The sequence below is a fragment of the Myotis lucifugus genome, unplaced genomic scaffold (assembly GCF_000147115.1).
Source record: "Myotis lucifugus unplaced genomic scaffold, Myoluc2.0 scaffold_129, whole genome shotgun sequence".
NCBI lineage: Eukaryota > Metazoa > Chordata > Mammalia > Chiroptera > Vespertilionidae > Myotis > Myotis lucifugus.
Genome location: NW_005871177.1, coordinates 1,005,403 through 1,029,208, shown reverse-complemented (window position 1 = coordinate 1,029,208; position 23,806 = coordinate 1,005,403). Strand labels below are relative to the sequence as shown.

At 36.6% G+C, this 23,806-nt stretch overlaps 1 protein-coding gene across 4 annotated transcripts in view; it reads left to right on the top strand.

The window, feature by feature from the left end:
* PPP3CA (protein phosphatase 3 catalytic subunit alpha) overlaps nt 1–23,806 on the top strand; it is a 309,183-nt gene that overhangs the window by 90,351 nt on the left and 195,026 nt on the right. The window lies entirely within an intron of this gene.

The window sequence follows — 23,806 nt, the reverse complement described above, 5'->3', positions numbered from 1 at the left end:
GAAATGAATACAGTTAAAAAAGAACACTCATCTTTCCTTTAGTAATGGATGAAAAATATGTAGCAATCATGTTTCAAGAGAATTTGTCATACTTTTTAATGATTGCTTTCGTTTAATGACAAATGATAGCAAAGGCACATTTTTAGAATAATATTTTATATTATATGACATAAAATTAAAAGGTAACACTAAATTTGTCTTATTCTGCTAACTGTGTATAAAATTCTGTCAAAGGTAGATAAAATGTCTATAAAAGAGGAAATTGAAATCATCTGACTTTGTGGTAAAACCTGCATTCTCTTAAAATATTAAAATTTACCAAAAGCAATAATTTATTATTCGCATGTTATGTGTTATTGAACACTTATGAATCTCTGTCAGATGTCTTCATGATATTTCAATTCAGGTTTGAATTGTAAAGAATAGCTACCAATGAGATACAGCCGTAAGAAAATAAATAGAATTGCACTAACTCAAAGTTTGACAATTTTGTCAGTATGTAGCCATTGGAATCCAGATCTGCATCTTCTAGTGTCTTGTGGGTAGGGGAAGGGGAAGGACAGATAATACTTAGAAATGCAAAATGGCAATTCACCGCATATCTCTGTTATTAGATCAACTCGTCAATTTTGTTGATTTAAGTCCATCAGTCAGTGACAGTGGTGATAATAATCCCATCACCAGAACCAGGTGGGTGTACAGTAGAATGTGATAGGATGTTTACTATTTACTAAAAGCAATGATAAATATATACATTTAAATATTTGAGAGGTGGGGATTCATATTATAATTGGTGATATAGCATACTTTCTCTGAAGAACAGTGTTTTCTTTTTTATTCTGCAATTGCCATTCTGCAGTACTAATTATACTTGCATGCCTTAAACACATCATCTCTAATTCTAACCAGAATAATGTAAGGAAGAAATTCTAATGTAGAAATTGAATGCACACCCACCTCTGCCTTTAGAAGTCACATTCTTTTCATATTGTTCTGCCTTCCTGTGACTCCTCTGTCTGAACTGTAAAGTATCATAGGATGTTAGAGCTTTATTGGTCATCTACACTAAGTCTTCAGTCTTACATCTTTGGAAGGGCCAAAAGAGAATCAGATAGTGGCTAGACTAGAACTTCAGTCTTCTAATTCCTAGTCTTGGCTCTTTCTAAGCTCCTTTCCAATACCATTCATGAGTAATTAATCATATACTGTCTTGGGACATTGCTTGTATAGTCCTTGTTCTTCTTTGGTCAGTGCCTAGTAAAGTAGCATATATATATAGTAGCACTTGATAATCATTGATTAGTTTATTGCTACTATTTGCTTTCTATTAGTTCAGTGTTTTTGTTTTACTCTTGTAGCCTTCCAACAACTATTATAATTTCTTATATTAAATTTCTTTTGTTGGAATACCTGGTATAGTTTCTATTTTCTACTGTATCCTAATGCAAAATAAGTCACAAAGTGAGTGAAAAATATTAAATATGGGGTAAATATAATAAGTTGGTTTGCTTAAATTTTTTAACATTATTTGTTCATGATAATTACAGAAATGATGCTCAGATTGTGCTTAGTAGCAAAGGCAAAATACTGTAATGTGACAAAGAAAGGGTTGGTGAGGAAAGATCTTTAGTGATGGCAAGGAAGCAGACATGTATTAAGATTATACATCTTTTCCAGCATCTAAGGAAGACATTACCACATCTCCTACAGGTAGGCTTTAAGAAGTAATTGATGTCCAATTTTCCACAAATTGCCTTATGGCAGGAAGTACTTTATTCTAGCTAGATTAGTGGGTTTCTGTGTGATTTGCATTTGAATGCAAACTGATCCCCCCCCCCCCCCCCCACACACACACACTCCCCCCCCCCCCCCCCCCCCACACACACACACACTCTTAAAGGACATTTGTTGTGCTTATATTATATACTTTGGTTTCATGGTAAGGTTGGGGAATTTCTCTCTCTCTCTCTCTCTCTCTCTCTCTCTCTCTCTCTCTCTCTCTCAGCAGCTAGAAGACCAAGGCTAGGATTATAAGAGAATGCTACAAATTCAAGGTTAAACTAATTGGCTTAGGAAGGGGTTATCCTTTTCACTTTTGTCTCATTTGCACCACAGTTTAACCAAATGAATTTATAAATCCCAAGTGACAAAGCCCTTCAAGTCTATCCATAGAGCAGGAGGCCTCAAAATAGCCACATGTATGTTTCACACACACAATTACTGTGTCTACACTGATTTAACTTTCAGTTTTACATTTAGAGTAATATATAAAGAATTTTTGTTTACGTAGACTAAAAGAAGCATTTTAACTCTAAATAACAAATAACTTATAATTCATTGCTAATTATTTAAGTTTGAATATCTTTGACGAGAAAATAGATGTCTGTTTCTTCTCTTTGAAAATCCTTTTGGTGGTTTTGTGCTTTTTTCTCTCCTATAGAAAATGGCCTAAAGCTTTGTTTTTACATCATTTTGAATGCCATGGTTGAAGAGGATTAGAATAAACAGTAGCAGCTCACTGACTTCTTCCTTTTTTGTTGTTGTTTAGTTTTTGTTTCATAATCATAAACTTAACTCTGCAATTCACCTAGACTAGGAAGGGATAAGGAAAATATGGAACACAATGAATTGCGGCGAGAGCATGAAGATTATATAACATTCCAAGCAGATAGGGGTGAAGGGCTATTCTGAGCTATAGAAGGAAGGAATGGTCTTGTGGTTAAGATAAAACAAAAGTCAAATTTATTAGAGTTTTCCACAGTCAGCAATGGAGATCTTCTTGCTGATCTTGCTATTCCTGGACCCAAAGCTCTCCATGGCTGCTGCAATCTCCATGCTGTCTTTCACCCGGCCGAAGACCACATGCTTGCCATTCATCCACTCAGTCTTGGCAGTGATGATGACAAACTGGGAACGATTGTGTTGGGTCCAGCATTGGCCAGGACAAGATGCCAGGACCTGTATACTTCAGGATGCTTTTAAAAAACATACCAGTGTTCTAGTGTGTGGATTGCAGTTGATATTTCTCTTTAATTGGACATTTCTTTGTGTCAGATAATCAATAATATGGCCCTTAACACTAGCTCATTCAGATCCTACTTCATGCACATTTGCTGGAAGTGAAGAAAGCACCGATTCTGAGATAAAACATAGGTACTTCCTTTAAGGAGATTGCTCTCTAATTGGGAAAGATGTTGGCCATGGGAAAGTATAGGATGTCATGATTAGAAAAGTTTGATGGAAGATTAATGGATCAGTTATGCATTGTACCAGGCTTCGAAGACTAAGCTGGAGTTAACTGTATAGACAGAAGAGGCAGACATGGTCAGAGAGGTCACATGAGCATCTGGGTGTGAAAAAGCTGAGTATAATGTACTCACAGACTGTCTACATCAGAGGTAAAGGAAACTGGTGGGAAATGGATAACCACGGGTTCACACAGATGGAAGAGGGAATTGAAAGCCGGAGAAGTGTTTGCAGTTGATATGTGATAATACCATTACCAAAATTGCACCATTATATCATGTTTTGGGGAAAGAAGTCCTCATGATCAAACAAGTATGGGATATGTTAGATTAAAGAAAGGTAACTTCAAAACTAAAGAGATTTTAATATGTAATTTATATGGTGAGTTCCCAAGAGGGATGTATTGCAAGCATGTCTGGAACCTAGTTGGCCATGGGATCCTTTTTTCCCCCCTTGGTACAAGTCCACTTTGCAAGATATTGTAATAGAAAATAGATGCAACCAGTATAGGTTTTATTCAAAAATATATATTGAATAGTGTTTTGGAAGATAAGTATTCTACAGATAAACCGGATAAATAGAAGAGTAAGGATAGAAACTCTTGAAATGTTTTAGGAGAGGGTTGAAGACAGCCTGGTCTAGGGTGCTGGTCGTGATTTTGGAAGATAAGAGCTATATTCAATACCTTTTTCCAAACAAACAAACACCCTGCAGGATGTTGTAGTGAATTGAATTAAATAAAGTAATGGTAAAAGTGTATGGTATGTAGTGATTGAGAGCAATTGTCGTCGCTATTAGTGATACTAAGGTGAAAAAACAGAAACCAGTCCTAGGTGTTCTATTCGAGGATATTGCAGGGGGTGGCACCACTAAGCCTGAGCCAGCATGAAGAGGGGCCTGTGCTCTGTGGGAAAAGATGTGAGTTAAACACAGGGTGAGCGCAGTTGGCAGTGAGACTTGGGGGAGTGTGGACCCTGGGGTTGGAAAGTGTCCTGTGGGTTGTGAGCCTTTTCTTTGTATAATCAGATTGCATCTCCTTTTATTTATTTGTGTAAAGCCTTGATGGGAAGCCATTTTCTTAAAAAAAATCCATTCAAACAAATATGGAGAAACTACTCACAGATCTCGTTAAATTTCACAAGATTTATTTGAAATACATGCAGGCTGTTGGCTATGATAGTCCAAAAATCATAGGTAGGGTAAATTTTTTACCCTTCTCTTTTTTTTCTCAGTGATGTGTGTAAAATTATGACATAGCTTTGAAATAATTTTAAATTGTTTCCTTTAAAGCCATTTCTTACAGAACCATCAATTTGGTGTCTTTAAACATTTTACAGGCAGGTACTTGGGTGCAGAATAGAGAACTCTGATTTGGTGCCACTTTGACTTGAATATTAACTGATTTCTTATTGAACTAAACTGGATCATGTATGGTACAACTTCAAGAAATGCTTACTAAAATATTTTACACTCTCAAAATATAGAACTTGCATATTGAATCAAATAACTGGATCTACTCTGGCCCTCCGGTCCAGTTTAAGAACCCATTGTGGCCTCAAGTCAAAAAGTTTGCCCACCCCTGTTAGTCAGTCCTCATTAGTATGGTGGTGAGGAAATTATTTCTTACTTCCTCTTATTCCATGGAATTTATAAAATTAGCACTCCATGTGTATGCTGTTTCTAGGTTGTTCAACTTGCAGATTGAAGAGGTTAATTACATACCCTCCCCATTTCACTTTTCTCTCGTTAACATTACAAAAATTATTAAGCAAAATATATAGGTGATCCGTAGAAGTGTGTAGACTCTAACTTTTGTGTGATGGAGAAAAGACATGCATGTTATTGGATCTTGGTCCTGGTGTGACTTTTCTACAAAACACATTTTAAGAAATACACTTGGTTACAGGAAGCATATTTTAAAATAATGCAACAGAACTAAAAATCAGATACAGTCATGCATGCTTAGCAATGGGGATAATGTTCTGAGAAATGCGTTGTTAGGCCATTTCCTTGGGAGAACATCACAGCCTTTTGTTTCTAGCTTATAAACCTGTACAGTCTGTTACTGTACAAAACAATATGAGATTAAATCAAGCACAAGAGAAATTGATGCAATCAAGAGACATGGGAAACATATGGCAACGTAACATGGCATACTACTTGACAGCAAATATTTTAAAAATAAGTAGAAAGAGTACACTCTAAAGCAGTGATGGCGAACCTTTTGAGCTCGGCGTGTCAGCATTTTGAAAAACCCTAACTTAACTCTGGTGCCGTGTCACATATAGAAATTTTTTGATATTTGCAACCATAGTAAAACAAAGATGTATATTTTTGATATTTATTTTATATATTTAAATGCCATTTAACAAAGAAAAATCAACCAAAAAAATGAGTTTGCGTGTCACCTCTGACACGTGTGTCATAGGTTCGCCATGACTGCTCTAAAGCAATCCCAGTTCTAGGTATATATCCTAAGAATCCTGAAATGCCAATTCAAAAGAATGTATGCACCCCTATGTCATTATAGCATTATTTACAAAAGCCAACAACTGGAAACAGCCCAAATGCCCATCAGTAGATGAATGGATAAAAATTCTGTGGTACATTCACACAATAGAATACTATGCGGCCATAAAAAAGAAGGAATCTTACTTTTTGCAACATCAGGGATGGACCTGGAGATTATTATACTTAGTGAAATAAGACAGTCATAGAAGGACAGATACTATATGATCTCACTTATATATGGACTCTAATGAATAAAATAAGCTTGACAAACAAAATAGAAACAGAGGCATGGATACATGGAACAGACTGACAGGTGTCAGAGAGGAGCAGGAGGGGGAACTGGGTGAAAGTAGGTGAAGGGATTAGCCAAAGAACATATATAGATAACCCATAGACACAGACAGCCGTGTAGTGATGGCCAGAGGGAAGAGATGCTGGGGAATGGGTGGAGGTGGGCAAAAGTGGGGGGATGGAATGGGGATATCTGTAATGTCAACAATAAAAATAAAGTTAAAAAATAAAATAACAATAACAATAAAAAGTATAATTTAGTAAATGCTTAAACCAGTAATATAGTCACTTATCAACATTATCAAGTATTATGCATTGCACATAATTGTAGGTACTATACTTTTGCTAAACCTATGTAACTGGCAGCGCAATAGGTTTATTTACACCAGCATCTCATTCACGTGAGTAACGTTTTGTACTATCACTAGGTGACAAGGATTTTTAGGCCTACTGTCCTCTATGACTGAATATCATTCTGTGGGCACATGACTGTAGCTTGAAGGCAGAGTGACTGATGTATTCCTCTAATATTTCTAATGTTACCAATATTTGGAAAAAGTAATCTTGCCTTTGGCAGAGGGAATCCTACATGTTACTCAGTAAGAGACTGTGATCCAACCATTACAAGATAGAACATTTTTGATCCTATTAAAAAATACATCAAAACCTTATCTATAGCCCTGGCTGGGTGACTCAGTTGGTTGGAGCTTCCTCCTATACACCAAAGAATTGTGGGTTTGATTCTCTATCAGGGCACATAATCTGCGTTGTGGTTTGATCCTGTTCTGGGTGCATAAGGGAGGCAGCCAATTGATGTTTCTCTCTCATATCAATGTTTCTTTCTCTCTCTCAAAACCAATTAAAAAAAAAACCCCAACATATCCTTGGGTGAGGGTTATAAAAAAAACCCACACCTTATCTATAAATCAAAACAATTCTGTCTCCCTTTGAATTCACTTTTATTTTTTCAAGAATTAACTGTTTTGAACTGGAACGTGTATTAGCCATTTCTTCATCCAAAATTTAGTGAATAAGAAAAGTGAGGGTTGGAAAGATTAAATAACCACTCAAGACCACACAGGCATGAAGGGAAGAACTGGGATTTGATTCAGGATGTTTAACTCTTGGCCCAGAAATATTAACCATATACTTATTTTCAGAGCCCCGGTCTGTAATTCAATGTGCTGTTTCTCAGCCTAGATCTTAAAAAGGGCAGAAAGCCCTTTTTTATATCTGGAGGCATGTGAATAAGAGCCTGTGCTATGTTCATGAGGGTATGTGTACATGTGTGCACACATTTGTTTGTGTACATGCGTGTGCCTGTGTATGGTGTAAGGCGGCAAAAGAGATTGACAGGGTTGGGGGTTGAGCAATTTTAGGAAAATGAGCAGAAGGCGAGAACAAGATTCTTCTAAGTTGTAGGTTATGAAGGTGGAGATAAGAGAAGACAGTTTTGCTTTAAAGGTTTTCCAAAGTTTTGAACTACTCTTGGTTTAAAAATATTTCTTTATTGGTTTCAGAGGAAGGGAGAGGGAGAGAGAGAGAGAGAGAATCATCAATGATGAGAGAGAATCATTGATCATCTGCCTCCCGCACACCCCCTACTGGGGATTGAGCCTGCAATCTGGGCATGTGCCCTTGACCAGAATTGAACCCAGGACCCTTCAGTCCGTAGGCCGATGCTCTATCCGCTGAGTCAAACTGGCTAGGGCAACCACTCTTGGTTTCAAGTCACTACTGTGATCACCATCAACCTTTCTGCTCACTGTAACCCAGTAATAGTTGCCATATTAGTGGCAATAGAATAGATTCAGTGACAGCAGCGCCTGTTCAAGGGATCAGAAACACAGATCTCTTCATTTAATTCTGAACGTGATACATACCAATAGCCTGGGAGGCATGTAAATCCTGATGTAGAAATGAGTGGTGAGTCCAGTTTTACTATTTTTTATTAAACTTATATTTTTCTTACTGAACACATGGAGTTAACTTCATTTCTAGTCTCTGGTACTTCTCTTCCAAGAATTTGACCCTTCTTCTCTCTTCAGAACATTTTTTTCAACTAGTAAGCATATCAGTTTTCAATTTGAAATAAGTGATTTTTTAAGAAGTGTCCAGGTTATCTTATGTAAGTATGTTTTGTGTATTAGTTAACGTTTAAGATACTTACGATATGTGTTTACTTGCTAGCCTAGCCCTATTCAGAACTTAATATAATGCTTATTTCAGTCAGTAGTAAATAAATTGTTAATGAACTAATAACTGTCTGTAAACATTCGTATAACCTAGGTGTTTCTTCTATGATTTTTTTGGTCAAGAATTCCCCACATATGTAAGTATTTTCAGATATAAACAAAATTACTTAACATATGCAATTATGAGTAAATCTGGGTTATGGAGAAGGAAGTATTTTGAAAGTAGAGAAAAGAGTAGAACAAGGAGGCCAAATACTAGATACCATGATGTTGAATTAGCTCCAAAATATAAAAGAACTATGACTATGTAGCACAATTAACAATGCTCCCAAATTGATTTCCTCTGAATATACTATTTTGGTCATGTACTATAATGTTTGTGCAGATACACTTACTCACCAATTAACCACTGACTATATGTGTTGATGAATTTATTTTAGTTTAAAAGCATGGTTACCAGAGCCAGCTTTTTTTTTTTTTAAAGGTTTGAATTGAATCCATTTACAGGCTGTGATTTTTGATAAATTATTTAACCCTGTATTGTGAATTAGGTAATTTTCTTCATCTGCAAGTAGAGATTCATAGACGAAGTCGATTCTGATAGTAAGAGTCTACCTCAGGGAGTTTTTGTTAGGTTACTGTTTGTGAAGTCTTTATTGGCAATTATTATAGGCTACTAGAACATTCCAGAATATAATGTTACATATTGGAATAATTTGGCAATTTGATCTTAGGTTGTAAAAATTACTTGAAAATGTTCATTCTTTCATCAACAAGTACTTGTTGAGCACTGGCTGTGTGTTAGAGACAGTGTTGAATTCTGCCACTACTATCACGGATTCCTTTTATCTGTACCATATCATCTTATGTGGCTTTCTTGTCAAAACTGCGAGGTAGCTAAAAAGAGTGATCTTGTCAGTTGGTAGATGAAATGACTTTTCTTCACTTCAGAGACTTGGTAGGAGTGCAGAGATTTGCCTGTTTACAGGAAGAAAAGCCTAGGCCATTTCTCTTTTCACTCAGCCCACCATCTGTTTGTAGAAGAGCCTTGCTTACATTCCTTTGGGGCTTATGTTGCCTCTGAAGTTTTGTATGTGGATCACTTGGACCTGGAACAAGGATCCATATTAGTTTGTATTCTTCTAAGGTTAAACCACAGAAATTACACCCATGGGTTTTTGTTTTTGTAACTTTTAGAAATATTTTCTGGATATTACAAAATTTGCATTTTTAAATAAGTGGAAAAATTTGGTTTATTCACAGTTTAATATTTTTGATGTTTATTTTTATTCTTTTGTGTCCTTAGGCTCTCTAAATCCTAGTTGTTTGTTTTGTTTTTATCCCATTTGCATATCTGAACCTCCAGCATTCCAGATTAAATTCAGAGACCAACTTAGTTGTTTTTTTCTTCAACACAGAAAGAAATTTGAATAAGGAGGGAAATAAAAGTAAAGCTGTCCATCAGACATGAAATGGGCTGCTCTTACAGACCCCATTGAATTGATTACTCTAGCAGTTCACCCAGTGGAATAAAAAGCTTAAGGCACTCAACATTTAGTTACAAATTTATTCATTGCAAAGAGCCACATCCCATTAATTTTATGTAATTTGGTAATTCCCAGTAGCTGCAGTTGAAGTATGTGGTCCCTCTTGGTTTTGTGCAGTGATGTTCTCTGGAGAAAGGAGAAATCTATTGTGTACATAAAGGACCAAAAGCTTTTCAGAGTATTCACAATCTTAACTGTTGCTTTGATCTTGCTTGTAGTCTCATACTCTTAAACATGCTTTCCTCTACTGTATTTCTGAGGAGAGCTACATTTGAACTATTATTGCGTCTTAAAGAGTGAGATTTTGGACTGGCTTGACATGTAGAAACAACCCCTGTTGTTTCTGTTGTTTCTAAAGGAGTAATGACTTCGATGAGTCTAGTTAGCTAGAGTTGGAATGTGAATTTCTCCTCCTGAGTGCCTATTCTGTGTACAAGGCCCATGCTTGCCTTCATGTGTCTTCATATTTTATCTTAATAGTATGAGTGGAGGATGGTTGGGAAAGCAGGGATGAATCATTAAAATGTTGACCATTTTTAGCATTTTTCTTATCTACTCATGAGTTAGTATTTAGCAGTTATTTTCATGTTTACCATCTACTCGCTTTTCTCCATTGCTTCTTGCTTCCAAATTGTGATAATTAAATGTCCTAACACTTCCTAGATCCTCTCCTATATCTGGGTAGAATTGTTTTCTCCTGGAATTGATTTTCTTTTGTTTGTGAAGGGAGGCTTTTATTTTATTTTTTGCTTGTTGGTGTGTTTGTCTGCTTTAAATGAGACTATTGTGATGTGTTTGTTTGCTTTTAATTATACTATTGAGATTTTGACATTACCGAGAAAGAGAAAGGGAGTAATCAAGTGTGACATCAAAGTGCTTTAGTGGTTTGAGGAATAATATTGAACAAAATATTTAAATTCTGTTGGAAAGTAGAATTCAGTGAGACCATCACTTCTTAAGAAAATGGTTTATTTATTTGCTTATGCCAAGAGTGAGATGTTTCTATTTGCATATAATAAGGTGCAAGGGAGGGCAGTACAATCTAAGATACAGATGTAACCTCTTGCTGTAATTGGCAGAAATAAACTTTTGTTTCAAGTTCTGCTTCTGGGATTCAGTTGATCCTCACAATATGTATTCTGACCTTCAGTAAACTTTCTTTGAATAATACTGCTTGTAGGTAGATCAAGTTAATTGTCAGCAGTAGGTGTGTATGTCTCAGTTATACTAGGGCAGTGATGGCGAACCTTTTGAGCTCGGCGTGTCAGCATTTTGAAAAACCCTAACTTAACTCTGGTGCCATGTCACATATAGAAATTTTTTGATATTTGCAACCATAGTAAAACAAAGATGTATATTTTTGATATTTATTTTATATATTTAAATGCCACAATGAAAAATCAACCAAAAAAATGAGTTTGTGTGTCACCTCTGACATGCGTGTCATAGGTTCGCCATCACTGTACTAGGGAATACTGGCAAATGGGAGGATGGTTAGGTTAGATTTTGATTCTAAAAATAATTATGAGTCATCAAAGTGCCAGTAAAGCACTAATTGTGTAAGACATTCAAAACATCTTAGGTCAGATAGAGTATTAAGTCTCCGAAGGCTAGTTGAGGGATAGGTGATAGGAGGATATATTTGAGAAATAATTCTAGTTTCTGGTGAACAGAGAAACTTCTCTTTTTACATCCATTAAAATTGAAGAGCTTCCCACGAAAACAATTAAGATTCTAGCTTGTGGTCTGAGATAAATATTGATTTTTGAAGTAGAAATTCTATAATTTTTGAATCCCAACTCTAAGTTATGCACTTTAGACTGTAAATGGCCCCAGGGGAGTTTTTTTTTTTTTTATGTAGAAGAAAATAAGCTTGAATGTATTTCTCGAACCTCCATTTTTAGTATTTCTACTTATTTTTTAACCTGAGCTAAAACTTTCTTATATATTCAATTTTTCATTACTTTATAAAACAATAAATTTAAATTATACTAAGCTACTCTTTAAATTTAAAAACAATATACATATTTGTCATAAAGAAACTGAGTTTTTTATTTCTTGAATTAAATCATTTTTGTCTGTAAGTAAATATTAGGTCTGTTCTTATGAAATAAGTAATAGGGTGTGGAAGTTTAAAAAAAAGGATTTGTTTAAGGCATTTATTTTACCCATACATTATTTTCTCTATAAAAATAAAAATGATTTTCTTGAGATTCCTATAAAACTAATGTCATTGGCCTTTTAATTGGTTTCTGGTCTCAGAGTGAAGGACATGATAATAAATCAGTTCAGGTAGTAATTACTTTTGTTTGATAACATTAAATAGTGAACTGAAATGGTATGACTGTATTTTTAAAGTTTACACGCATTTTTATTATCAATTTAACTGTTGCCTATGCTTCAAGCATGTGTGTTTTTCTTTTGGAAAAAGGTGTGTATGGGTCTAGTGGCAAAATTGTTCATTTATTCTACCAGTACTTGTTGGGTGATGTCTTAGGTTGAATTGCTGGGAATGGAGTCTGATGCTGAGAAGTCTGCTGACAAGCACTCAGCATCAACATCAATGGGGGACTGGGGGCGAAGACCGGAAAGAGACAGAATTGAACTGTGGTGCAGTTACAATAGAGGTGTGAGCCGATCCTATGGCGAGCTGTGGAGCTAGGATGGTCCTTCAGAGTTTATCCTGAGTTTGAAGCAAGGGCTTTGGCTGCCCTGTGTTGTTGGCCAGGGCAGTGATGCAGCCTTGAGTGGTGCAGTTATAGTCAGCAGCCAGTACTCCTGTAATCTGGGAGAAGGAGAGCCTTGCTTCTGAAAAGGAGTCCTGACTGTGGATCTGGGTGGTGCCCTGGCACATCTACTATAGTTGCCCAATAAGATTCTGACTTTGAGGCACTGGAGGTACTGTGATGAGCAAAAGCAAACGTGCATACTCTGTTCTTTTAAGAAGTTGATGTCTAGAGTGGATAAAAAAGTTGTAGTACCTATATGCAATGGAATATTGCTTGGCCATTAGACAGAATGAAATCTTACTATTTGTGACAATATGGATGCACCTAGGGTATTTTGCTAAGTGAAATAAGCCAGACAAAGACAAATACCATATGATTTCACTTATATATGGAATCCTATCTAATAAAGAGGGGATATGCTAATTGACCCTCTCACCACCGCAAAGATGGTGGTGCCCACAGCCAATAAGGAGGGAATATGCTAATTGACTGCCCCACCCTAAAATGGCGGCATCCACAGCCAATAAGGAGAGAATATGCTAATTGATTGCCATGCCCTCAAAGATGGCGGCACCCCCAGCCACAAGATAGCAGTGTCCAGTCCCCTCAGCCCTGCCAGGGCGTCAGGTATGCAACAAAATATATATATTTAAAAATATATATATGGGTAGTCAAGCTAATCCTTGTGCAAGCTCATTACTAGTTTTCCTTCTCTAGTATAAGCGTATTCTATATTATAATTTCATGCTATTTTGTGTGGAAATTGTTTAACTATCACTAACGGAATGTCTACATTAATACCCAAACTCAGATAATTCAGCTGACACAATGATAATGTTCTATTCACCCACTCATGGAAATGTGTTGCTTGATTAACTGGGAAGTCAGAATTGTTTTTGAGATATTTTCTGCTGGACTTGAGGTTTCCAGGAGAAAGTGTATTTTCAAACTAATAGAAAAAGGATAGACAATAAGGGAAGACTTCTGAGGTTTCTTTTTAATAACTATTACTTCTGAGTATAATGATCTAGTTGCCAAGTGCTTTATATGGGTTCTTATTAGCCTACTGTTTTAAGAGGTTTACACAGATTGTGTGATATAATCTTCATAATATCTCTATGAAATAAGTTCTAGTATTATCCCCACTTTACAGGTGAGGACACTAAAACTTGTCTTCACAAAATTAGCAAGCAGAAGCATAAAGATGAAAAAAATGGCATTCTGAGCCTACAGCTTTTCTTAGGGACATGTTGATTATATTTATTTGAATGCATTGGTAGTAGAGAATCAGGGATATTTGGGGAAAAAATGTTCAGCAATTCAGAGGAAAAGAAACAACTTAAAAAAGTGTTCCCTTACCTTATGCAGATGGTGAAATTTAATAAATGAGTCAAGTCACGAGTTTGACCACCATCAGTTCCCATCTTGCTCCCCAGTCTCATCCCCACTTGGCAAAGACAGCTCTTCTGTTGGATCCCTTACCTAAATCCTTTAATGGCTTCCTGTTACAGGTGAATGTACATTCTTTGGTGCTTACTTCTTCAACCACAGATGGTGTCTCCACCCCAGTCCCCTTGAACTTTGCTCAAGTCAACAAGGCTTCTTTCACTTCTTCTAAATGCTAAGCTCTTTCCTACTTCAGGCTTTTGCACTTGCTATTTTCTATGCCTAGAATGTGTTTCCTTCTGCTTTTCACATGACTGAGTTTTTCTCATCCTTCAGATCTTGACTGAAATGTCACTTCCTCAGCAGAGCCTGTCCTGACTCCACTGCTTAAAGTTGATTTCCCCTGTTACTCTCTGTCTTTGTACCCCATTTCCTTCATAGTGCTTGCCTTAGTTTGTAATTATACTACTTGTTCCTTAGGTTATTTGTTATTGAGGGCCACTACAATGCTGCCAACTCCATGAGTACAGGGCTGGCATCTGTCTAGTTCTCTTGCTTTTGTAGAACCTGGCCCAGTGTCTGCAGTCACTGTTCTGTAGTGTTGGGATGAATCATCACTGATCTTTCTAATCAGGCCCTGAGGAATTTGACTTTTCTAATAGCTCTCCTTTTACATCCTTTAAAGGTAGAACATAGAATTAAATTTAAATATGGGAAACTTCCAAATATGAGATAAAACAATTTTAGACACATTGGCTGTCCAATGATTATAATAAGCCTAGTGCATGGATTTGTGTAGCAGTGGGGTCCCTTAGCCTGGCTTGCACCTTCTTGCAATCCGGGACCACTTGGGGGATGTCAGAGAGCCAGTTTCGGCCTGATCCCCACAGGCCAGACCGAGGGACCCCACCAGTGCATGAATGTGTGCACCGGGCCTCTAGTATGCATATAAGATCTTTGGTTAATCTCTTCCTGCCCTCTCCCCTCCCACCTTCCCTCTGAGATTCATCAGTTTATTCCATGTTTCAATGCCTGTGGTTTCTGCTCCTGCATTGAGCATCTGCCCCCTGGTGGTCAATGCATGTCATAGCTACCAGTCAGTCAGTCGACTGGTTACTTAGGTTTTTATATATATAGATATTGCTTTGGGGTAAATATTAGTATATGCTAAGTTGCTACCCCAAAACAAATCTGATTCTATCAACTGGTTGTTAAAGTTCACAAATATTTGTTTATGGTTATTCCAAAACAAATTTCAATAGCTATAATATATTCTATTAATTAAACATGTTTACAGAGCATCTATGTGTGCCTGGGCACTTTTTTGGGTTTAAGGATATGGAAGAAGCAACCCCTCTCCTCATGAAGCTTATAATGTAGTGAGAGGAGAATGTTTTAATTAACAATCATTATCTATTTCATGTGATTTTACACTCATGTCAGCGCTGACACTGATGCAGATGTACACATTATCTGTCTGTATTGTGTGTGTAGAATTCTGGTATTATTTGTGCACATATAGGTCTGGTAATCCTTTCACAAGTCTGAAGTGGCAAAGATTTCAGCTAACTGGGAGGAAGAATGGACAACCTCAGGAGTGTTCTTTGAGGCCCAAATAAGATGTTTTAGTAAGCAATTTATATTAAAACTTTTTTCTAAGGCAGTTTAGCCCCACACTCCAAATGAGTTAGATAGACATAGCTTGTTTTAAAAAGTTTTTGTTCTTAAAGTATATAAATTATGTATAATTTGGGCAGTTTAAGTTCAGTTATATGATTTTTTAAAAGTTTTATTATTTTGAAGCAATCTCTCAAATAATATATTTTCTGCATTAAAAATATATGCTAAAACCAATTATCTCTGTTTTACTCATCAGTAATATATGTATGATTGAAAGTTTATTGTAAAAGCCTGTTTGCAGTAATTATTCATGAATAACTCTTCACATTTCTTCTAAACAGATTAGTCTTTGGCTTCTTTAATAATTTTAGAATAGCATTCAGACTTTGTGACTTCAACATTAGAAAACAAACCATAGGAGAGTTTGGTTTTCAGGCAAAAAGATTTGCCTAAGTGAAAGGTAACCATGCCACACTAATATTTATTTTTGCACATTTTTCACTTTGAGCAAGTAAATTTCTCACTTTAACTCTTAATTCCCTTAACTTATATGTTAAAAAGGCTTTCTATTAATTTTAATAATTTGCCAATAATTTAGTGCCACTTTGTGATTCAAAAAATAAAAATTGATTATTTTAGTTTACCTAACCTAAAGCATTTAATTAAAAAAGACCCCCAAATCCCTGTGTTAGCTTCTCAAAATTTTCATTGGTTTAAGTACTTAATAATTTAGTTCATTTTATTTATTTTTCTTGACTTTAAACTCACACATAAAGACCAGTTAAATTGGTAATAGAAAGTGAAAAGTAAACATTGTAGGCTAAATACCCCAATTTACAGAGTGGATTTTCCAAAGCTTTTTAGGGTTTATTTATATTTTCATTAAAATATGCAAACAAAATAAGGATTATTCTGAACTGCTTGTGAAACACATACATTTTCTCTTTAAAATATTTATGATTTAATTAACTGCTTTATAAAGAGATACTGAAGATATAAGTTTAAGCTTGCTGTGCCAAGTAGGGGGACCAGTAGGTCCCAGAGTAGGGGACTTTTCTGATTTTAGCTCTGAAAGACATGCATTGGCAAAGCTTCTTCTTCAGTCCAGGCAAACAAGGGTGGTTGGCCATGCTAATATCATGTATAGAATCTTTCTTACCTGGTACTCTTCCATTCATGTTTCCAGATAGCCATTCTTAATTTATGTTGTAGATTAAGAGGGTGGTCTTCCCTTTGAAAGTAGACATAAACTAAAACAAAATAAAACCAAAACCACATTTATGTAGTTTATATTAAGTTTAGATAGTTTATTTTGGGGGCAGGCAACCTAACAGGTGAAAATAATCTATATATATAAAAGCCTAAGTGACCGTTACGACTGAACGACCAGAACGACCGGTCAACCAGTCCAACCAGTCGCTATGATGCGCACTGACCACCGGGGGGTAGACGCTCAACGGAGCTGCCCCCTGGTGGTCAGTGCACTCCCACAGCCAACCTTCCGTTGCCTCTCCCCCAGGCCGGCCATGGCCCCTTCCCCCCAACACCTGGCCAACCTCCCTCGGCCCCTCCCCCTGCCTGCCAGGTCCCCCCACCCCCCATAGGCCTCCATTGCCGGCCAGGTCAAGGGACCCCACCCATGCATGAATTCATGTACCAGGCCTCTAGTAAATAATAAATAAGAAAATGAGAGATAATGAGGCAGTAGTGAACTGAAAAATGTCATTTTGGTGTTTTGTGTTGGTGGAATGGAATTGGAATATCAGTTTTCGTTGAAACCCTTTAAATCAAGCATGTTAAACTCAAAGGCTAACACGGGCCAAATAAACAAGGTAAGTTTATGTGGGCCACAAAAAAAACAACCAAACTTCAATTTTCATAGAAACATAGGTTTATTTCGATAGAGACATGCTGAATACAAAGGGCTGAAATAAATGAGTAATCATTAACATGAAATAATAGAACATTTTAATAAAAATTAATATTTTTCCACTCTAGCTGGCTTGGCTCAGTGGATAGAGCGTCAGCCTGCAGACTTAAGGGTTCCAGGTTCAATTTCGGCCAAGGTCACATGCCTGGGTTGCGGGCTCGATCACCATTGGGGGGGTGTGCAGGAGGCAGCCGATTGATGATTCTCCCTCATCATTGATGTGTCTGTCTCTCTCTCCTTCTCCTTCCTCTCTGAAATCAATAAAGAAATATATTTTTCAAAAATTAAAAATTAATATTTTTCCTTGAACATTAACTTACTATGCACTGAATAACTGCACAAATTAATAAGTGTAACGTAAATAAACCTATTTTCTTGTTCTCTGAAAGCAAAATATTTCCTGTTGTGCACACCAAACAAGTCAGTCCAAGACCAATGACGTGACAATCGGCTGCTAAAATATTCACTGCCAGTATTAGTGGAGAGAAAGGGTGCACCTGTGCTTAGGCATGTAAGGGAAATGAATGCAACACAATTATAGTAATCAGTCATTAGTGAACGTTGTAGTTCCTTATTAATAACTAGAGGCCTGGTGGGGTCTCTTGGCATGGCCGGCACCCTCTCACAACCCGGGACTCCTCAGGGGATGTTGGTAGCCGGTTTCAGCCTGATCTCCACAAGCCCGATCCAGACAGGAGGGAGTACGATCTCCGCAGGCCTGATCCAGACAGGAGGGAGCCTGATCCCCACAGGCCTGATCCAGACAGGAGGGAGCCTGATCCAGTGCTTTGAGCAAGTGTCTGTTCTGTGTTGGTCAGTGTGCATCTTAGCAACCCATCAACCAGTCATTTGGTTGTTCAGTCGCTTAGGCTTTTATATATATAGATTATGTATAACAGGATATTGTAAAAATTAAGTTATGAAATTTTTATTAAAACATTTCTTACATACCATTATATTGGCTGGGCTGCAAAAATATTCTTTGTGGGCCACATGTGGCCCGTGGGCCGCAAGTTTGACATGCTCGCTTTAAATGAATATGAAAGAAACAGCTTGATTTTATTACATTTGTTAGTTATTTAAATAGTATTTTGATAAACATTAGTAAATGTGTATAGTATTCTTATTTATTACTGAGGATTTCTTTTCTGTTAGAATACCAGAATATATACTATTAAAAATGGAATAGCAGTTATTAAAATTGGCAATTTTCAGGATAAATAAACAAAAAATAATATATTTTTTAAATTTAAGGCCATAAAACTAATTTAAAACTCAGGAGAAATAGGAAGGAGGTATTATATAGAAACTAGAGGCCTGGTGCATGAAATTTGTGCACTTGGTGGGGGGGGGGGGTCCCTCAGCCTGGCCTGTGCCCTCCTGCAGTCCGGGATCCCTCGGGGGATGTCCGATTGCCATCAGTAGGACATCCTTAGCGCTGCTGTGGAGGTGGGAGAGGCTCTTGCCACTGCCGCTGCGCTTGCCAGCCGTGAGTCCGGCTTCTGGCTGTGTGGTGCTTCCCCTGTGGGAGTGCACTGACCATCAGGGGCAGCTCCTATGTTGAGTGCCTGCCCCCTGGTGGTCAGTGCGCATCATAGCGACCGGTTGTTCTGCTGTTTGGTTGATTTGCATATTAGCCTTTTATTACATAGGATTAGAAAGTAGTGATATATTCCTTTTTGTGAATCTGGTCATTAGTCTGACCAGTAAGCAATTGGAAGGAAAGCATTAAAAATCCAACTGATTAGTATTTGGTTTACATGTAGTCGGTCATATGATACTAAAACCCCAAATCGACTGTGTATGAAGGAATAAGAGAAGATGTGAAAGTCTAAAAGCTCCCAACAAAAGATGAAGCATTTATTCCTACTGTGTATGATTTTGGTTATTTTATTTTGGCTCTTAATGTTGTCACTTTGAGTAAAAGAACTACAGTATTTTGAAGAAGAAAAAATTCCAGCTCTACTCATTGGCCAAATATTATATCTTAAAAACTAGCAGGTTATGTAAAAAATGTGTGCCATTGATCCCAGGAGGAACCAAATGGCTCACTCAGCACAATTCATCATTACTACTGGAAAAAATAACTCAGCATGCCTGCCCTGCTCCTGGTGAGTCAGTGGAATCATGTTCATATACTGACAGTACTTTTTCTTTTTAGGAATTACCCTCTCTATCTGAGCCAAAGCACATGGCAGTAATATTAAATTAGGTACCAGTGTTCCAAAGAGCAAAGGCTTATGTGTTAATTTTGAATTAGTAATTCACCCAGAAATATTAAGTCAGATTTACCTTAGGTGCTGAGGTGATGACAGAGGTCTGGGGAGCTTTTGATCTTATAGAAAATATGAGATATATTTTCTATATCTCATATAGAAGTAACTTTTGTTAGCATAGAATGCTGAATTAGTGACAGGTAAAATGAAATGGGAGTGAGGAGGAGGGAATGAGTACATATGGTTGGGAGGGCTTCTTTTATTTATTCAACAGTCTGATTGCTATTAATGTAGCTCTGATTTACCCAATAACCCATCAGAAATTTATCAACATCTGAGTAGGTGAGATATTTAAGAGAATAAGATATAACGAACACACAGTTTGTTTTTTAAGTAAGTCACAAGGCCAATCGAAGGAGATAAACATTTAACAAGTGTTTATCATAAGATGTGATAAGTATTATACTACATCTATAAAAGATATAATTTCTTGCCTATGATGTTATATATGTGCTTTAAATATTTTCTATATAGGTGTTTGGTCAAAGTCTCCAACCTTAGATTGAGTTCAAATTGGAAAATACCCATCATGTTATCTAATTCGTATAGCTAGTCTTCATTTGTCAAGTTAATAAGCCAAATCAGCTTACCTTTTGGTAAGAAAAAGTGTGATTTCAGTTTAAATAAACTATGCCTCTTTCTCCAAACATCTCATTTCTGATTTCTAATTCTAAGATAGACGGACTGATAGGTAAGTAGTCTGACATGCAGATAGGTCAGAGGCATGGAGTCTGGCCATGAGTCAGTGACCAGATGACTGACGGTTGCCTTCCCCATTTCTGACTTGACTCTTATTGGACTCTTCCTCCAGGAGAGGTCTGAGTTGTCTCCAGTTGCTTGATAGTCTCGAGGGGTTTAAGCCCTGAGCAGTACATTATTGTAAGATTTTTAAAGTGGAGAAGGGCAGAGGTGAAAGCACAGGACAGAGGTGTTGGTAAAAAAGAAGAACCAGAGTGTGCTCAAGAAATAGTTTTAAGAAAGAGGAAATCTGAGAACTGAAGATTTGGAAACGGGCTCTTTTGAAATGATCCAAAGTCATGTGCACCTTGGAATGACTTTGTGTTTTGAAAATGCTTCATGAAAGACAGGCTGTGAAATGTGAGTAGGATTTTTCAAGATGGAAAAGGTGGGGAAGGGAGACAGTTCATGGAAAAGGACAGTTCACACATTACATAGAAAGTCCTGAAAAGAGCATGCTGAAATTATGGAAAGTAGGGAGCCTCATTGTGACTTCCAGATAGTGATGTTGTGGGAGTGGCAGACGGTGAGACCAGAGAACTGATTGGATTCGGTTTGTGAAAACCTTTGCATGCTATTAATCTCTGATTTAGATCTTATGCAGGCAAAAGTGAAACATAGTGGCTTTTCAGCTGGACAGCTTTGTTATATGCAGATAATTTATAAGGCAGAGTAAGGTTTGGAGATGTTGGGAGAGGGGATAGGAAGCAGACAGCCAGTTGAGAAATTACATTCATTCTAACATATACATTTTTTCTTTACACATTTCTGAAATTAGGATGCATTTTACAGTTGGTGGAAATTATAAATTAATTGGCAGTATTATTTTCTTTCTTAGAGATCCATAAGATATATTTTAAAGTCAATGTAAACTGAAATTCAAGTAGAAGTGATATTGCTCTTAAAAAAGTAGGACCTGCAAGTGGGGATAGATAGAATTTCAGACCTATTTCTGGGGAAGAAAAATCTGACTGATACAAACTTTTTTAAAAATTAAATTTATTGGGGTGACTTTAGTTAATAGGATCATATAGGTTTTAGGTATAGATTTCTATGTTACAAGATCTGTACATTGCACTTGTGTGCCCACCTCCCAAAGTCAAATCATCTCCCATGACCATATATTAGGCCCCCTTCACCCCAAAAAACTTGTTTTTTGACTTATGATAAAAAGTTCCTAAAGATTATTAAAATTTAAAGTCTAAGTATTGTCAAGTATTTAAAATTTAAGGTACTTTGACTAAAGTATTTTATAACTCAAACCAGTATGATTTCTTGGAAGTTGTATTATTTTAAAAAAAATCAATTTGTGGTTTGAAAACGATTTTAATGGATGCAAAAATATATATCAAGACCATTTAGCAAGATTAGTGATACATGTTTTCAAATATAGATTTTTTCCCCTTTGAATATCTTTCCATCCTGTTTCTTGGGCTTTTTCTTCCATCCTTTCCTAATTCTCTGTTTTTATCTTCTCACTTTCCTTTCTTGTCCTCTTTGCCTGGAAAAGCAACTACTGTCACTCTGAAAGCACCTACCTACCTTTTAGTTCCCTCCGTTTCTCCTCTCCCTTTTCCTGCTGCCCTTTTTACCGGCCTTTGGGCAACACTGGGAATAACATATAACACGGAAGGGAGTAATTAACTCAGCATTTCACCCAGCAATTATAGTAGAGGCTGGACCAGCTTGTGACTAACTCCTCAAGTCTCAATTTAGATTAATGCTGCCTTTAGATTTACTTTCTTGGTAGAGTACTGCCAACTCCCTAGTTGTTTATTTAAGTCAAGATTTACTTTTGTAAAGAATGAGTAGGTCAAAATAAACAAATATGGTTCTTGAAAAGTGCTAGTTAGAGAGGAGGCTCTCACAAAATGACAGTTTTGCAGGAATGCTTATCCATTTCTAGTGCACTTGGTAAGTGAATCCTTGAGAACAGTCTGTCCAGATGAACATGCAGTAGAAGGGCCCTCAGTAGTTACCTGCTTCCTAGAACTAGCCTAAAAATTCAAGCTCTCTTTCCTTTGGGACTGGACATTTCCAATTCCATTGAAAGCTTCCAGGCATCATCTCCAAAATGTATTGTTTTTGTGTACATGTCAATAATGTAGGAAAAAATAAACACAAATCTTGTAAAAGATGTAGTATTTCAGTGTGTTGCTTCTCTGTTACTCATTTCTTAGGTTGTCCTGAATTATTTTTCCATTGATTCCTAAAAAGAAATTCTATGTTTTGTACCATTCTGAAGCACATATTTGGAGAGGTAGAGTTATTTATGACTCAGTTTACCATTTTAGTTTATACTTTAGCCATTTGCAAGCTAATATAACATTGCTGTAGGAATGGCTTATTGTTTCAGTGCTGTTAAGTGGATTGGTAGGACTTTGCGTGCTGGGTGTCCAGTCAAAAGTAGATTTCCCAAAGAGTCCCTCACAGTATGTTAATTGGAAAATCAAATCCAAGATCTAAGGGGGACAGCACTGACTGGACTTTCCTAGAGAAGTTATCTTTGTAGAGTTTATATCTGCTTCTAGACTTTTTCTAAGTAAATGGCTTTCTTCCACAATAGTTACTACTGCTCCCTGGCGATTACAAAAGGACACTATTTTACCAGGGAGAGAGTTCACCTCTGTTAGCGTTGCCTGGCCCTCTCCTTGTTCCAAATGTAAATCTTTAATAGTTGGCTGTTTGTGAATTTTAGCAAGTTCTTCTAATTCACAAAAGCATCTTTTGAATATAGTCCCTTGTCCTGAAGGATTTTTTTTTTCAGACACGCATGGAGAAATTTTGTTTTGATTCCTCATGAACAAAATGAAAGAGTCCTAAATTAAAACAATTTGAAAAGACAAAATGTAAAACTCCTTATTGCATAGTGTGTTCAATCAAGGCTTATTATGTTATTTAAGTGTTTAGATTTTAAGTTTCCATATCTAAGATGGAAATGCTTTTTATTTAAATTAAATTTCATTCTTTTGTACAGATTTTATAGACACAATGGATGCTGTCCATTCATAATTTTGAATTGTGATTTAATTCTCATAAGACTCTCCACATATTAGCATTTCAATCATTTCCACTTAGAATTTGAGACTTTTATGGTTCTGAACAGTCTGGAGGTGTTCTCTGAAAGAGTAGTCTCATGGTGATTTCAAGAAGAATTCATTGTTTAAGGAACTAGGGAATTAATATCTTGAAAAACAAAGTGTGTTCTGGCTCCCTTGAAAAAAATTGTTTTAGATATTTGTTCTTTAGTCAGGAAATGAAGGTTGCATTTATTTAAAATTATTTATTATATTAAATTGTACGTTCTATATAACTTAACCTTATTTAGTTAAGTGCA